The 16,747-nt window shown below is 45.6% G+C and overlaps 1 protein-coding gene across 2 annotated transcripts in view; it reads left to right on the forward strand.

The window, feature by feature from the left end:
- GNGT2 (G protein subunit gamma transducin 2) overlaps positions 1-16,747 on the forward strand; it is a 71,413-nt gene that overhangs the window by 35,377 nt on the left and 19,289 nt on the right. The window contains exon 1 of one of the 2 annotated variants that reach the window (XM_086924000.1): positions 14,896-14,990. The exons of the other annotated variant lie outside the window; for it this stretch is intronic. The gene's annotated coding sequence lies outside the window, so the exon portion shown is untranslated. Of the gene's footprint in view, positions 1-14,895; positions 14,991-16,747 lie in introns of those variants that run through there. 2 annotated transcript variants of the gene reach the window in all.

The following is a 16,747-nucleotide window of genomic DNA, read 5'->3' on the forward strand; positions in this document are numbered from 1 at the left end:
AATAGCCACATCTCGTTGGTACTGAAACCCTTAAACTGGCTGCCTTTGGAAGTTAGGATTCATCTCAAGATTGCGTCTATGACTCACAAGGCCCTTCACTTTGACACCCCTCTGTACCTAGCCCAAAAACTGGAGCTCTCTGGTGGGAGCTGATCTTCTAGGAGTTCCAGCACTCTGCTGCTGAAACCTCGAAAATTCCAGAAAAAGAAAACTTTTAATCGGGCGTTCTTGAGTATTGCCCCGATAATCTGGAACTCCTTGCCTCCTCACATCTGACTGATTCCCTCTGCGGCTTCATTAAAAAAACAAAAACCTGAAAGCCCTATGAATCAATGCTCTTGTTTAAAGGCACCTACCGTCAGGAGGGGGTCCTTTGCTTTTGACTATGGCTACGATGCTGGCTTGTGCACTACCCCTCTATATGTCTGTTGAACTTACATGCTATATTATTTCCTCTTGCCTGGGCATATTTTACTGCTCATTTACTTGCTTATCATTGTAATTGCTTTTTACTTGCAAAGCTGTTTGTACTTCTGTACCTCCGTAAGGCGCTCTGATACCCGCTTGGGTCATGTCTGCGCTACATAAAACTTTGAATAAATGAATAAATAGATGTGATGGAGTTAGCAATTTTTGTAGAGGAGTCCCTACTCACCATTAAGGAATATAGCTTGTTCATTGCATTGTTATTGAATACATTTTAGGAAATGTTATTCATTTTATTGTTCTTGCTTTTTAGCATTTTTATTTTATTTTTTTATTGTATATGCTTTATGCCGAATAAAGATTTACAAAGGAATAGTACACACTTTCAAAATGAAAATATGTTATATATATATTTTCTGATTTTCAAAGTCATCTTAAAATCTGAATATCCTAGCAGAAAAACAGAGGTGTCAAAGGACAAATGTAAAGACTGTTTTTAGAATTTACATCTGTGTTAATTAGCTTCAAAGCACAACAAGGGGTATCTTAAAACAGTTGGACACCTTAACTTTTACACAAGGTTATCACTAAAGGGGTAACCGTGGATCAGAACTTGCCCCTGTGCTAATGCAGGAAAGCTCCTCTTGCTAGCATTACGTACCTGATAAAAAATGTACTCAAATATTTCCCATCAGCCATCTGCACAGGAACCCCACTTAATTTCTGATTATCCATCTGCACAGGAAGTGACATCACTTCCTGCCTTCTCCCTACTTCAATCAACTGTTCAGGGCATACCATCACCCTGGTGTCCCCATTGAATGTCAGACACAGACAAGGGCATCGCCAGTTTAGGCACCTTAGAGCAAGGAAGGCCCTTGGACCAAAATCCCTGTCCCATTGAAAATTTCAGTAAGATAAAATCATGTGCACCCCCTAGTATCCCATATTGATAATCCCCATAATCCCACCCAGATGTAGACAGCCCAGGCACACAGATAGCATTCCCACAGCACATAGACCCAACCTCCTACACATCCTACTAGCTACCACACACCATCAAACTACAGAACACTCATTCCAACTGATGTTCATTAACGTTTATTCTGCAGTATTCTATAGACCAGCCTTCACTAACATCATCACCTATCACAAGCTTGATGACCTCTTCATTACAGAAACATGGCTCACAACTACATCTTTCCATATCATAGACCAGGGGTCTCCAAACCAGTCCTGGAGGGCCGGATCCGTGCCAGAATTTTAAAATAACTACATGTATCTCAATGGGGATATCCCAAAAAACTGGCATGGATCCGGCCCTCCTGGACTGGTTTGGAGACCCCTGTCCTAGACATTCCACAGACTTCAACATCCATTGTGTGAACTGTGCACATATGAAGGGAGGAGGCCTTGCTGTCATCCATAAATCCTACTGGTCCTGCAACCTAGGCAGGCAAGTAGCACTCAACTCCGTGGAGCTGCTGACATGCCATTTATAACTGTCTAACTGTCTTCAACTCGGACTGGAGCCTTCCATCTCATCTATAGGAAACTCGGGCAGAACAGGGACTTCATTGATGAATTCTCAAATCTCCTCACCACTTTGTCGATCTGTCAGGCCCACACCACAGTCTTGGCTGAATCCAACCTCCCAGACAACACAAGTTCAAAAACACATGAGGCACCCTCTTCAACCTCATTGATACATTCAATGTGGTACAACATATCCAAAGGTCACATATTTGACCTTTTCTTCTCAACATCACCAACAATCCAGTGCATACCACCCATACCCTTGAACTGGACTGACCACTTGGCCATCCCTATCTCCCAGCTCAGTAGCCAACCAACAAACCAAGTTCAACACAAGATAGAAGACCACATCTTCAGATCCTTCAAAGACGTATTCACAGACAACCTCCTGCTTGAACTTACCTGTCACTCTACCAACTCCATGTCTGAAGCCAAAGCTTCTAAACAACTTAAACAATTTTTTAGAAATCTATGTGAACATCCATGCCCCAATTCAACATGCACGTGTAAGCAAATTCCTTCTGCACCCTGGTACTCTAAACACTTTGCTGGCAATAAATGGTCCATCCACAGACAGGAAAAAATGGGAGAAAACCAGACCTCCAGAGGGCTTCAGGATACTCAAGTCCCTCTGTGCAATACAAAGACAGTTATTCACATCAGCAAGAAAAAAGTAAATGCCATCAACCTCTTCCTCAGTGAAAACATTATTTACAGCACATTGACGACACCAAGCCTGCTTCATCTCTTATATCAATTCTTTCCTGTAAGTAATTTGTAGTCCTATCTCTACCAGATCTCATTCACATCCTCAACTCCCTCAAAGCCATTCCTTATGAAGATGATGTCTTACCATTGTCCTTCATCAAAGTCCTCTCTGGGGATGCTCTATTATGCCGACTAACAATTGTCAATGACTTCCTCACTCAAGACATCTTCCCAGAACATCTCAGGAGAACCTAGATCCTCCTGAGGCAAACATGAGTTCAGGATTATAAAGTGAGAGCTTTCTTCCTAAATTCAGGGGTCAAACTTAATAAGTCTCTGGCGGGGATTCGAGACTCTTGTGCACTCTTAGGGGGTACAGAGGAAGAAAGGTTTGAATGGGCTGGTGTGGAGAGAAAATGCTCACTGCCAGTGGTAAGGTATGCACACTCAGGAGTAGCTGGTGCCTGCATCCTGGTGGCAGTACCACGAGTGAACTCTAACTCCCCCACTTACGTGGCATTGTCTCCGGATTCTCTGGTTCACCTGATGCATCCGGCAAGGGACTCTGATGGTGCGGGATCCGGATGCTGGTGCTGTTTAAATAGTGAATTTACACCGCAGCTGGTGCTCTTTCTGGCGGGGCGTGGGTCCTGTGAGAGTAGTGTCTGTCAAAAATGAAGAGGAAGAAACACAGAAGACATACTCGTACTGCCTGAGTGGTGTGCCTGCGGTCGGTTGGAAAACGGCAAGCCAAATAGATATGAGCTTGTGGTCTAGAAGGTTTAATAAAGTAGTAGTGTCAATGGATACCCGCTGCCCAATGGTAATCTATGTTACAGTAGGCTATTTCACAGAGGAGTTATGTGCCCTTGCCACCCATGAGTTTAGTGAAAATGGTGCACTCGACGGATAATCACTGCCCAATAGCTGGTAATAAATGTGGGTGTAGGATGTTTCACAGGAATGCTATGTGCACCATTAGCCCGCTAGAAAGAAAAGAAAAGAAAGGTTACGTGCACTAGCCACATGCGGGAGTGATGAGATGGAGTTGTCAGTGGGTACTATCCTAGCGGCTAGTAATGCATAGGGCAGTGGGGTATTTCACATGAATGTTATGTGCACCATGTGGCTGCTACTAAGTGGCTAGTAGGGACCTTCGACTTGGCGCCCGGTGTGGTGCCTGTAGGGCCAGCGGTTGGAGGAGGGATGCGATGTTAGTGACCTCAGCAGCGGGGTTTTGACAGATTTGTCCTTGGTGAGTAGCGCCCCTGTCATCTAGGACGTGGTGTTGTTATCGTTTACTGTACATATAAACTGGCGAGTGGCTACAGGGCAGGCCATCATTCGGGGTGACTAAGTGCTTTTCCTCTTTGCAGCACATGACGGGTACATCGCTTCTGGGGGTATCTAGAGTGTGTGGGAGTTAGTTAGGGCTGGCCAGCAAGCAGGACCTAATGTCCGCGGTCGTGGTTGCATGTTGGCACGAAGACAGGGGGCCCAGTAGGCAGTGGAGACAGGCTAGGGGGACATGGTCAAAAGGTGCGTTATTTCTGCAGAGCATGGTCAGTTGTTCTGGGCCGTGCAGAGGTAGTTCGTTTTGAAGTGGGTTAGCGGTTGAGACTGTTCCACGGTATGTTATCGTTTAACCCATGAATGTGGGTTGAAAACCAGTAAATCTAGCGTTGCTCTTTTCTGAGGAGTATTTTTTCGTTGTCACCCGGATGGAGTGGTATTTGTTCGATGACCGTCCACAGCATGTCATTGGCGTGTTTCCTTCTTGTAAGTAGTGGTCCATGAGTCTGCTGTTTGACTTTTTTCAGCGAATCGTGCTCCTATGTTCTACAATTCTAGTCCGCACTTTTCTAGTGGTCATATCAACGTATCTGAGCTTATAGGGGCATTTATTGGGTATATCAGATTGGTAGAGTTACAGTTGGTGTGTTTCAGTTGTTGCCATGTCTTACCTGGCTCCAGGTTAAGGGTTTCCTTGCAATACTCATTGAAGGCTGGTTGATGGAAGGGAATACTCTTCTAATCATCATAAACACCTATTGAGACTCCTGACCAAAAGAAAAAAGGATAACAACTGAAAAACTATCCAAAGTCATAATAGATGTGATATTAGTCCATTATGATGTGGTTATGATCTTCACAGGTCACTCAAAGTCTCAACCTGTTTCATACTTAAGAAGAAGAAGCAGACCAATGTGAGATGGGCATCCATGGGGTAATTCCCCAAACAAGTTTTCCACTCAAAAACATACTGATAATTTAGTGAAAATGTTCATTGACTTCTGCACTGCAGCAGGTTCAGGGTACCAAATGGCAGGTTCCACAGTGATACCCTTCTAGCGTGGACTAGGATAACTGAGGAGTGCCTCTCGTACCTGGATTACACAGTGGCGAACATCACTTTTTTCGCCATCTCCAGCAATTTGGCATTGACCAACACCTAGACACTGACTACATCTCCTAGGTCATCACGCCCTCATTAAGAACTCCAACCCATCATGACTCAAGGGTTATCCTGGTTGATGGTCACACCATTAATTTAAAGAGGATAAGATGAGATGAGGAAATAGCACCAGATATCCTGAACAGTTGTAAAGCCAATTCACGGGGTAGCTCAGGTGTCGAGGACCCCATACGTGGCTGGGTGGATTTCACAGAGTATATATTGTATCAAAATACTCCAGGAAAGCCCCCAAGAATGGCTACCCTCTGATGGCCGGTTTGAAAAAATTAATGCCACGTGACGCGAGATGCACTGGGAAACCCTTGAATAAATCTTTGCAGTAGTTATGTCCCAATCAGCTGTGCCCAGATTTAAAAGCGGTAGTGAACAAAAAGGAACAAACTAGAAAAACAACTCTGGGCTCTTAAGACAGCAAATTATGAGAGGCATTGGGCAAACCTCACCTGTGCCAGCAAACATAAAGTTGCTACAAAAATTCTGGTGGATGGTTAATAAAAACAGAGCATGGGTCATGTAAGCCAATAATGCAAACATTAGCAAGCAGGTTTGGGTGAGCAACCTAACAATCTACTTCTCAACATCTGGGACTCCGTCATGTACAATAAAATGTAATATAAATAACACATTGGTAATCATGGGTGCCCCGAGTGAAACATTTAAACCCCATGCACAGACTCGCAAAGTGAAGCAGCAATCAATGAAAAAAGGGCCACATTGATCAGCTATCGGTCGCGCACGAGAACAGTGCCATCGAAACGGTTGACTACACTGGTGCCGATATCCAGAAAATAAGCATCAGATGACGGGCCGATTGTGTGCCAGGTCCAAATGGGTTGCCCCAGACTCTGTTCAATAAGAATCCCATGCTGTAGGCTGACAGGCTTACAAGACTGCACAGGCACATCTTGCAGATTAAGATCTCCCTGAGTCCGGGAGGGGCTCTATAATTCACCGGGGGCCTTATTTATGAGGCCTTGCGTCAGTTTTGCGCTTCCGATGCGTCACTTTTTGTGACGTATCGGCGGCGTAAAACATGCCTTCTGTTGCGCACTATTTACAAAGTGACACATCTAAGCAGATGCGTCACTTTGCAAACCCCTGCTCTACATTATACCTGCGTCAGGTATAATGTATGCAGGGGGGCGTTCCCCCGCAAAAAGCCTCGTAGAAGTGACACAGTGAAATCTATGAGATTTCACTGCGTCACTTTTAGGATGCCGTTGCATCAAAATCTTGCGCCTGCCTCACAGCAGGCGTAAGACTGACGCAGCCCCTTTCACATGGGGCTTGCCCCATGTGAAAGTACGCATTGCTGGAGTTGCGTCACTTTTGTGACACACTCCAGCAATGCGTCACTTTTGCGCTTACAGATACGTCAGAAATACTGACGTATCTGTAACTCCTTGCGACATGATGCGTCATACATTAAATATGACGCATCAGGAATGTCGCAAGGAGTGCGCACTGAGAAGTGACACATCGGTGCCATCACGCAGCGATGCGTCATTTTTCATAAATGAGGCCCCCAGTTTCTAAAGGTGGGGAGCCAGCACAACCCAATAAATATCGTCTGATTGCATTAGTATCGAGGCTAGATACGTTGCAGGCTTGCCTGGTAAAAGACGTGGGACAATAAACAAGGGATTATTCCCCTGAATCCAACAGGATTGTTGAAAAGCAAGGCTGCCTATCGAACCTGATAGCAATCTCCATGGTCATGGATCCCACCACACAAATATATTCATTTTTAATACATGTTTTATGGACTTTAAGGTAACATTTGATCGGGTCCCATAGAAGTAAATCTGGAGAAAAATGTGTTTTTGAAGTCTCCCTCTAAGCTTCCGAGACCCAAAGAACTCCTACACACAGGCATTTGGACAAGGATAAAAGTGAGTGCCGGAAGGTCTCTTTCAAGAAGTCAAAAAGGTGTAACCATGGATGGCCTAAAGCAAGGGGGCACACGTGCTTTTTAACCTGTTCATTTCTGATCTCACTGAGGCACTGCATAAGGTCAGTTCCCATCCCCTGAGGCTCGGATAGAACCCTCTTTCTAGCCGGCCATACTCAGATGACCTAGCGCTGCTGAGCTGAACAAGAGTGAGCCTGGAGAGGTTGATGAATGCACTTCACATATAAGCGTAGCTGAATAAGCTCCAGGTAAACCTAGAAAAAAGAACGAAATCATTATCTTTGACTCAATAAACTGGAATCCAGGACGCTCCAACATCAACAAAGTGCCGGAACATAAATATCTAGGCATCTGGCTAGACTCAAGAGGGTCATTCCAGAGAAAAAACAAATATTTTAAGAATAAAGCCCATGCCCTTTAAGCTACCTATTTAACATCAGCAAACGTGAGTGCTTTCTTCTTGCTTTTTTCATGTTCTCGCTGCCTTCTCCTTGCTTTTTCCCGTTTGAGTGTGTTCCCCTTGCTTTTCCCTCATTTTCACTGATTCCTCCGAGCCTTTTCCCCCGATTTTTTAGTGCCTTCCCCTTGCTAGGAAAGGACTCAAGACCTGGCTGTTCGTATGAACGGATCACAATAAAGCAGTTAGCAACTCCAGTACCTTGAGGCCATCACTGATGATTGGCCATACTTTAAAAATCCTTGATTGATTGATGGAAGATTTGAGGGGCTCCAACCAATCCATCAGGTCATACAGGCTAAGCTAGTCCTGGTACTATCATATCACAGTTAAATCATGCTGGGTGCTGATGCTAAGCTCCAGGACGTACTGGTGAAATTAATTTACTAATGTGTCTTTCGACTACCAAAATCAGCATCGCCAGCCCAGGTCCGCATGGAATATGGCCTTCTCAAGTAATCTGTGGCCAGGAAAAGTGCATTCCTTAAGCTGTACCACAAGCTCAGAGGAGCAAACTGTAATATACTCAACAGCATTATATGGAATGAGTTAAGCGTACATGAGGAATGTGTACTCATACCCAATACTTAGAAGCATGTCTGGAGAATATGCACGTCCGGGAAGCATGGAGTTTGAGCTTCAGCCAGAAAGAGTTTAAAAAGTGGGGAACATCAATGCTCAGTCCATGCGTAGACTTTTGATAAAAGTAAAAAGCAGGGTTTTGCTGGATATCATACCGAAGTGGCACAAAATGAGGTAACATGTAGACTGTGTAAAAAGGGAGATAAAGCAATCCTGTGTGTTGGGTGCCTGTTCCCAGTGTTAATAGAAGCTAGCAGATACCTGCTCTGGGTGCCGTTCAATGCTCTGAAATTTTGGTCATACTGGCAGGTCATCATAGCGGCCTTAAACCTAATCAATATAGTACTGATTGTCTGACTGGTTAAATTTATGTCCATATTTTTGTACATGCTTAGCCTTCTAGAGAAGCAAAACTGAAAACTGGCATACCTTTGTAGGTTCAGCAGTGGTTTTATTATTGGTGTTCTTAACTTTTTTCAACAAATGCTCCCGTCTCTATTAGCACTGATTCAAGATGAATTTTTACTACAATGTTGTTTATATTCTGTGAATTCATTTACTATATTATTATTGTCTTTCTTTTCATGACTATGTAGGAAAGTAGGATCTACTTTCATGGTTACCCCCACTTTTTGCTTGATGCCAGTATGTTTTTGACCTAGCCTGACTGGGATCCTGCTAATCAGGACCCTAGTCACTGTGCTTGCTCCCTAGATTGACCATGGTAAGTATTTCTGTACATCCACAATTGGCTACTGGTGTACCCTTGTAAGTCCCTGGTATATGTTACCAAGGTACACAGGGCATAGGTACACCAGGGGTTACCCATGGGCTGCAGCATGTATTGTGCCACCCATGGGTGTCCAGCCAAAACTGTAACTACAGGCCTGCCATTGCCACCTGTGTGGGTTGGTGCTTGCATCTCTCACAACAGATATGAGTTTCCTTACATCTGAGGCCTCCACACTTAAAACCTATAAGTCACCCCTACGGCAGGTTCTTCAGTCCTGAGTACAGGGTGCTTGATCATATGTGTTTAAGTGGCCCCTGCATGAGCAGGGCACCCCTACTAACCCTGGAGTCTGGCTGCACCGAACCCGGTCATGTTTGGTATCAATCACTGATTCCAGTGTTGGAAGTATGATCCCATGTACTGGGGGGGGGCTTCCTTGGGGTACCCACTGTACTCCAAGTTACAGCTTTTCAGGGTCTGACAAAAAGCGAGTACTGCTAACGACCACAGACACGATTCTGCCCTCCTACTGCTGAGCTGAGCTAGAGAAGGGGAAGGCAGAACAAAAGGTTTCCTGTCACAGGGATGTGTGACAACCTCCCAGACAGGACTTAGTGTAGTTGGCTGGGTTGGGGGTGCTTGCCAGCGCCACCAGACTGCTTTGAAAGGCACATTTGGTTCCCTCCTTGCATTCTCTAGTTGGAGCCAGTTCAGGGAGCCCTTAGCTCCAGCTCTGGTGTGTAACTGGACAAAGGACCGGGGAGTATCCTCCCCTCTGTCTAATCCCTCCTGTGGGAGGGACCCTTGAGTTGTTCCAACCCTTCCCTTTGGATGCTTAACCCTTTTGATGCTCATGACGAGCTCAGCTCGTCATGAGGCACAGTTGAGCTGTGCTTATGACGAGCTGAGCTCGTCATGAAACTATAGTATTCAAGGAATTTCAGCACAGGAGGGGAAAAGTCACAGCAGCCAAGGTGTTAAGGATTGACCTGTGGGTGGGTCCTCATTCATTTTGGGAAAAGACTCAAGACTGAAACCATGTCACTCTTCAGTTGTCTGCACACTTGGACTTCGCCTGGAATCAAGACTGCACCAATGAAGACTCCTGCTCCACCTGGTCTTGCTGTTCTGTAAGTCTTCTTCATCGTCTGTGTCTGTTCTTCTTACAGGATCTTCAAAAGACCTGTGGGCATCACGGATACCTAAAGTGTGAGACCCGAGCAGTGTTACTAGCTACGCGTACTTATCATGGGGTGCAGGCTTACCAGGGAAAATGTTTCTTATTTTCTCTTGTCTCATGTTCCCTCTGGGCTGTTATTATTATTAATGTAATGTAGCAATCTCACTGTATGCTAATGCAAGCAATTCATGTAAAGTATGGTCTATTGAGCAATTTTAATAAGAAAGAGTTAAAAAAAATAAAAGGATACTTGAAGTAATCTCCCTTGGAGTGAAGGAGTCACTCCCCTGCATCTGCAAGCACCACAACAAAACTGACCGGTTTGCTGTTCCTGATGTTTCACAGACTTCCCAAGGCTCAGCAACACAGGTGGTATTCTGCAACTCCCTTGAGGCCTGACCTCGCCTCCCTGCAATTTTGAGGCAAGTATCCCTCGTCAGAACCACAGGGACCGCACCTCTGTGCACCGCAACAACTTGCCATTACAAAGGCTGTTGGTTCTGCACTCCAGAGAACTTCAGAATACAAGAAGCTCCACCCTCCAGCATCTCTTTCTGCCAAGTACAGCATCCTCACTGCATCCTCTGCATCCTGGGCCTTCCTTCTTGGTGAGCTGCTCGAGGTCCTCTTGCGACTCCTGTGCCTTTGGCCTTTGGGTCCTCCAGGGGGTCTTCTCCTGCTTCGGTGACTCCCCTGCTTGCTCGTGGCCTGCTCGGACTCTTTTGCTCTTGGTGATCACCTTGGACCTACTTAGTTACTGACATCCAATGTGCAACAGTTCAAGCACAATTCCTGTACTTCCTGAGCATTGCCTGGTCCTCACAGATGCAGCAACAAGGTCACGTCAACTCCTTTGAACCGTCCAAAATCGGTGGGCACTGTTCTTCTGTGCCTCCTGGTCACTCCTGAGTGGCATAGACCCTGTCCTCTCTCCTTGCAGGTTCTTCACTTCCAGAATCCACCCTTAAAATTCACCAGACTTCTTCACCTTCTTCTCCTGAGGCACTTTTCTTCAAGTCTTCCATTGCTTTCTCTTCACCCCAATGCACCTGGCTTCCCTAGTGTAGTTAACCTGGTCTCCGGGGCATCCATGGGTGGGGTGTCCCTCCAACCTTCCATCCTCCAAGGAACTTCTTCAGGGTCTGTGGGTAAGGTCCTTCTTCTGCAAAACTGTAACCGTGACTTCTCCATTGACTTCCATTGGGCATGCGACTGTGTTCCCACTCTGCACACAGCCTCTACAGGGTTCCTGGGCATTTACCTTGGGGGGTTTCTTCTGTCCCAAGCTCCTCTGGGTCTTCTAGTCCAAGTCCCCTCCTCTTCTGCAGTACACATTCCACTTTCTTAATATATATTTGGTCTCACCCTGGAGACCGCTGTATTTTATGCTACTTACCTTATTGTAATTGAGTATTATAAAGGAAATGGCTTTGTTGTGTTGCTCATAACTTTGGCACCGTTTAACAAATCTCCACAAACCTTTCCAAAATGTTTTCTTTTGTAACTAGTTTGGACATTGAAAGTTTCGAGGTGATCTGTCAAGCGGAGGCCGAGAAAAAGGGGGGGTTCCAAAAGCAATTTCGTCATTCATTTTTCTTTAAGCCCTTTAGATACAGCTGCATCCCAAATGACTGAACGGATTGACACCAAATTTGGAAGAAAGCAAGATCGAGGTCCAAAGACTTTGCTTTTGTGATTAGGTGTAAATCTGTTTTGTAGGTTTTGAGCAATTAAGGATCCACAAATGTGTATATATCACTGAGCGAAGGCTCCATGGACCCGACAGATGTCATGCTGAGATCTGATTGGCTGCCACCAAGTTAACAACAATGTGGCAGCAGCCATCTTAGGGCTCTGGGCCCAGTCATGAGTCCTAAAGAAAACGTGAAAAATAGATAATGGGGCAGAGTTGAAATACTGTGACACCCTAGTACTGGTGATGGGGTCCCAAAAAACTCTGTCTAGGCCCAAAGGCATTTTATTAAAAACATATGCTGCAAATTCATGGAGAATCCACAAATCTGTGGCACAATGTGAATATTATTTGCTATGGGGAGGTGGGTGCATGGCTTCCCCTTCCTGTGCCTCTGGTGTTCACCAGGGCGTCATAGCCTGGGGCTGATGAGTTAATGAGGGGATGGGGGCAAGTGGCCCACAGACTGTGTCCTCCCAGGGAGGCCACTCCTAGTACTTAGTAGATTCCGAAACATATATTTGCTCATGCCTGGCAAACATGCCTTCCCTATCTGCTGGAGCATGGGCAGGGAAGGCAACCCTGTTCCCACTCTGTGGGAGATTTATTTAAAAATGCTGCTGCCGCTGAATGGGAGCAGACTTCAGTTTCTCAGCCCCTGCTCATGTGTGCAGGAAAACAAATATTATTCCTGCCCAGAAAAACAGTTGCTCCCTCCGGATGGGAACAATGCCGGCTTCTGCAGTTTGCAGGGAGCGGGCTGGAGCCGTGGGGGCCTATGGGTCCCCCCACATCCCCGAACATGCTGCTTGGTGGGTGTCCCAGGTGGGCACTGGGGCACCCACAGATAATTAAGACAGGACCAGGGTATAGGGTTCCCCGAACCACAAAAGGCTCGGTGAAGGGGGAGCAAGCGGACCTCATCCCCTTAATCGGTCCTGGGGGATGTATGTATGTATGTGTATGTGTTCTTGTAAAGCGCACTGCTGCCCTGAGGCGTCGTGGCGCTGTAGACCGCTGGGGAACCCGTCCTGGCTATCCCAGTGAGATGGTCCCTACTGGGTATCTCCAAGGTGAAACCAGGCATCCACGGCGAATATGGGGGGCCGTTGTAGAGATGAGGCAAGCTAATGCCCAGAGTTGCCGAGTGTGATCCTTGGTTAGAGTAGGCACCAAGGCGAGAATTATCGAGTCCACTGACCCTGGTCCACGACCCTGCCGTGTCGGGAATTGAACCCTGGTCCTGGGCCGTTCTCTGCTTCCGGGTCTGCCGCCTCTAACCAGTGAGCCACACCACTCCACGGGATGGGATCCCCGGATCTTATTAAGGCTCGAGATAGCAGGCTGAGTGTCCCTCTCCCATTTTAAATGTCATGCAAAGCCCCGGGGGGCCTAATAAGACTCAGGGAGGGGGCTGTGTGGCCCTCTCCCCTTTTTAGGTCGAGCAAGGGCAGCGCGTGCGCTGCTCTGCGAGGCATGCTGTATTTGAGTATGGACTTGAAGCTCCGCCCACTCTCTGCCCATATTTTTCATTGACTTGTGTCACTGTCCTTTGTAAATGCTGGCTTCTGATTCGTTAATAGGCTTGTTAGTCCCTCCTTAGTACCGCCTTGTCTTCATTTGTAGCCTCCCATAAGGACTGGCACTTTTACTTCTGTTGTTAAACAGTATGTCATTTTTAGTCTTTAAGCACTATTTTCTTTAATGGGTTTCTCCTACTTCAGGCAGACATGCTTTCCTGCAAAATTCAGCGTGCCATGCCCACTTTCACTTTCCAAGCAGTCCGGTTCAATGGGGGCGGCTTCCTTGAAATGAAATAGGTCTGGCATTTTCCGGAGTTTGAGCTATTGTAAATGACAATGCTTTTTATTTATGTGTTAATTATCAAAACGGATAAATAAAAGGCATTGTCATGTACAATGCCAATAGCTTAAACTATCACAAATGTGAGACCTATTGCATTGCAAATGCTTGTTAATGTTATGTGGCCCTGTAGGATGGGGTCTCCTGGGCCTCATAAGTCTTGGGGAGTGGCCTGCAAAGACCCCTCCCCTTTTTGATGACATGCAGCTCCAGGGGATATGGTCCCTGGAGCCTAATATGGCTCTGGGAGGGAAGGCCAGTGCCCCATCCTTTTTATAGTCACAAGCCACAGTGTGGGGTCCGCGGGGCCTAGTAGGGCACAGGGTGCGGGGGCAAGCCCCCCCCCCCCCATTTTACTGGTATTCAGCCCTGGGGGAAGGGGTCCCTTGGTCCCATATAGGATCAGAGAGGGAGGCATTCGGCCCGAGGAACACCCCCTAGTAGGGTATGTTGTGTGCCCCCTCACCTATATTTTAGTAATGTCCCGGGATAGGGTCCCCAGTACCACTATTGGCTCAGAGAGGGGGTCATGTGACCCCTCTTCTTAAAGGCCTCGAGGGTTGGTGTCCCTGGGGTCCCTTGTGACTCGGGGTGGTGAGGCACATGCCCCATTCTGCTTTACAAATATCTTTTGGCCCCGGGGTATGGGGACCTCGGGCTTGAAGCGGCTCGGGGAGGAGGGCCACATAACCCATTCCACATGACCAATCCCCTTAAAAAATAAAACACTCTGGGGAAAGTGTCCCTGGGACCCAAAGTTGCATGGGATGGGGGCTGCGCTAATGGGTTGGATGTAGGACCATGAATAGATAGATATACAGACAGACAGACAGACAGACAGACTGGCGGACGGACGGACGGACGGACGGACAGATAGATAGATAGATAGATAGATAGATAGATAGATAGATAGATAGATAGATAGATAGATAGATAGATAGATAGATAGATAGATAGATAGATAGATAGATAGATAGATAGATAGATAGATAGATAGATAGACAGATAAATAGATACATATTACAAAGCTGTGTACATAGATAGATAGATAGATAGATAGATAGATAGATAGATAGATAGATAGATAGATAGATAGATAGATAGATAGATACATATTACAAAGCTGTGTACAATATGTCTAAATGACTTGCTCTGCGACTTATCAATCGCTTCTCTTTCTGATCAGCTTTGGCTTTGTCTCTCCTCTCTCCCTCCTTCTGATTTCTTCGGACTCTGAGGTTAATTCCAGGCTACTAAGCCATCTTAAAGCGGCAAGTCTATTATGAGATTAAGGATGGATGGCATCTGCTGAGGTATCCATCTGGGAAGAGTGCTGAGGTGGGTGGCAAAGCACCTAGGGGGTAGAGGCAGATCGGAGAGCAGCCCTGGAGGGTCTCTAGTACAACCTGTAACATACATAAGAGGTAAGAGGGTGGTTTTAACCTTCTGGAGTACTATGTCTCCTTCTACCTAAATATTGACTGTTGTGTATGGTGATGCACTATCATACTATAGACAGAAAGCTAAAATGATGTTGAGTGGTTTGTTCTTATCCACAGCGAAGCTAGTTACCGGTATAGTTTTATTATGAACGGTAGGGTGTACTTTATCAGGTATACTATATAGATCATCAACGCACAATCTATATATTTTGATGTCTTCTTGAGAAACTGAAAAAGATTTATTGCGGTGATATAGTGCAAGAGCTTTTCGAAAACCCATTGACATGACTTCATGAAATGGAAGAGATATATGTCGGAAAGATGGTATAGCACTTGGTGTGGAAGCCAATGTTTATGCATAATGCATCCTTAGCAGTAACCTGCAGTTTCTTGCGATGCCGGCTGCAGGGCCAACACCAAGTCTTACCCTTTGTTGCACAGAGGTCATCAACCACTGAATAAGTAGCGACTGGTGTTTTACGCTGGTTTGGTTCACATTGTTACGTCGTTTATGCATTTGTCTTTTTATTGCTAATAATATTTCCTTTCATGAGACCTTAAGAGCGCCCAGAGACACAGTGGGCATTCAGTAATGCAACACTCAATATAATAGTCAAACGGTTTCATATTTCAACAAAAAAAAGTTTTCGATGTGAGTCTAGTTTTTGTCATAGTGCTAACGTCTAGTTTTTTTGCAATTTGTGCTTGATATCTGGGATTAGACTGTTTTTTGGCCATTGACTCGCTCACTCTTCCATTAATTAAACTAATTTTAATTCCTCCCCTTCGTGAGTCTGAAATCCAGAGCCCCTGCTGGTGCTAATGTCTGCCTCCCTACGTAGAAGTACAGAGGGGGTCTAGGGCCAGGGGGAGGACAGGGTGCACTCGGGGAACCAAAACTAGGGGGATATGTGGACTTTTCTGATAAACTGGTGTCTCCCCACAGACAGTATGTTTGAGGCAGAGCCAAGCACTTATGCAAGGCTCCCCTGGTTAAAATCCTAGCTGACTAGTGATCAACTGTTTTACCAGAACCACTTTGCGTAAAATTGTATTTTTTTAGACATTGAACTATATATATTAACCTTTTTATTTCGTCCAAAAGTTTCTTGATATTCACAAGATATGGAGTGAAAAGTCGTAGCACAGCGGAGCCGGCACAGACTTCCCTAATTAATAACTAAAGCTTCAATGCCTTGGAAAGTCTAAAATAGTTCAAGTAGAGAAAGAGGCAGAGAATGCCATAAATCGTGATTATATTCAGAAAAGTCCTGGTAAGTAACATGGACCAGTAACACACAGCAGCACCCAATAAACAATGCATAGAACTTGAGATTCACCCATGCTAAACACTGGTGACCAGAGGGGTGAGATCAGGGTACAGATAATAAGATCTAAAGGGAGAAAGCAACCTTTTTTGGGTTTATCTGAAGCAGGGAAATGACCTTGATGGTCTCTCCAAATAAACCCTATTGTCAAGCAAAATGGAGAGACAACAAACAGGCCACTTCTTTCATCTTTGTGCTGGACCGCTGAGTTGTATGAATGGTTGGCTATGAAAGTGTTGCTGAAATGCCCAAAGAGGAGTGCCTGGAGTAAAAAATTGGTGCACCTGGAAAACAGCCATAAGTAACAATTTAGACCTGCCATAAAATGTCGAAAAAATCATCTGCTGGAAACAGTCTAATCTTGTGGTGTGAGTTACACCCGCATCGGAATCGAGTAGGTTTGGCAAGTTC

Source organism: Lissotriton vulgaris, chromosome 5 (assembly GCF_964263255.1).
Source record: "Lissotriton vulgaris chromosome 5, aLisVul1.2, whole genome shotgun sequence".
Lineage (NCBI taxonomy): Eukaryota > Metazoa > Chordata > Amphibia > Caudata > Salamandridae > Lissotriton > Lissotriton vulgaris.